The following is a 1,142-nucleotide window of genomic DNA, read 5'->3' on the forward strand; positions in this document are numbered from 1 at the left end:
TATATATATATATATTTACACACACATCAACACACACACAAACATATTTTTACACACACACACACACATCATAAGTCATCAAATTGTTCAGACATTAAAATAAAGATGTCTGATTATGTCTGTGATACATCAACACGTGTCATAAATCTTGTAAGTTGAACAGCCCCTCCCCTCCACCTACACACACTCTGACTAATTAGTTGACAACTGATATGAAAACATTTGCTGGAATTACAGCAAACTTATCCATAACTTTTAATCTCTTTCATTTCAAACAGCTTCTCTTAATTGATCTTTTCATGCTTTGCTCTTTGTTCTTCCTTTCTCTTTCTATTTCACGGAGAAGACACTGAATTTGCCAAGTCAAAGAATAACGATAATTCCACACATTTCAACAGTAACAAAGGAATTGCTTATTGTTTTCTCTGACTTAATTATTAGCTAGATTCTTCTCTAATTATACCTATCGCTTTCTATCTTTCACCTTTCTTCTCCTCAATGGATTATGACAAACATCTTCTATCTGTATCCCCCAACCATACGCCAAACCACCCACCCACCAAATCACATTATCTATTAATTGGGTTTTTGGCTGGCAGTCCAATGGTGATCATTGCCGACATGTATTAAGTTAGAAATACTGTAATATTGGCACCGTCTGTTGCTACAATCCTCTTGAGCCAATTTATTGTAGACTGTTACGAGGTATTAGAAAGATATACGAGCAATTCATCCTTTAGAAATGGTATTCTTAACCGAAATGATGAGATTTGTAATGAAATCAGCTATAAAGCCAAACAAATGTGTTTGGAATAGCATCAGGATACAATGCCCATTTGCTCAGTGTATTCCAAATTTCAGGAAAGAGCCAATATCTTTTGTTCAACAACTTTCATAGATTAACTTCAGTAATTCTTGTAATTATTCCATCTACTACAACATACCTCTCTCATTCCATACCCTCTTACAAGTAAGTATTAGTGACAAATATAAACTGGATGTATGGTGACAGTCACTTGTAGTCAAGGAGGATAGCACAGGATGTAGCTAATGTAGAATAGATCAGATTGCAGTTTATGAATATCTCATGAATATATTCTATGTGTATATATATATATATATATATATATATATATATATAT

At 33.4% G+C, this 1,142-nt stretch overlaps 1 long non-coding RNA gene across 1 annotated transcript in view; it reads left to right on the forward strand.

Moving 5' to 3' along the window:
• LOC106874843 (uncharacterized) overlaps positions 1–1,142 on the forward strand; it is a 13,878-nt gene that overhangs the window by 3,723 nt on the left and 9,013 nt on the right. The gene's annotated exons all lie outside the window — the stretch shown is intronic.

The sequence above is a fragment of the Octopus bimaculoides genome, chromosome 12 (genome assembly GCF_001194135.2).
Source record: "Octopus bimaculoides isolate UCB-OBI-ISO-001 chromosome 12, ASM119413v2, whole genome shotgun sequence".
NCBI classification, from domain to species: domain Eukaryota; kingdom Metazoa; phylum Mollusca; class Cephalopoda; order Octopoda; family Octopodidae; genus Octopus; species Octopus bimaculoides.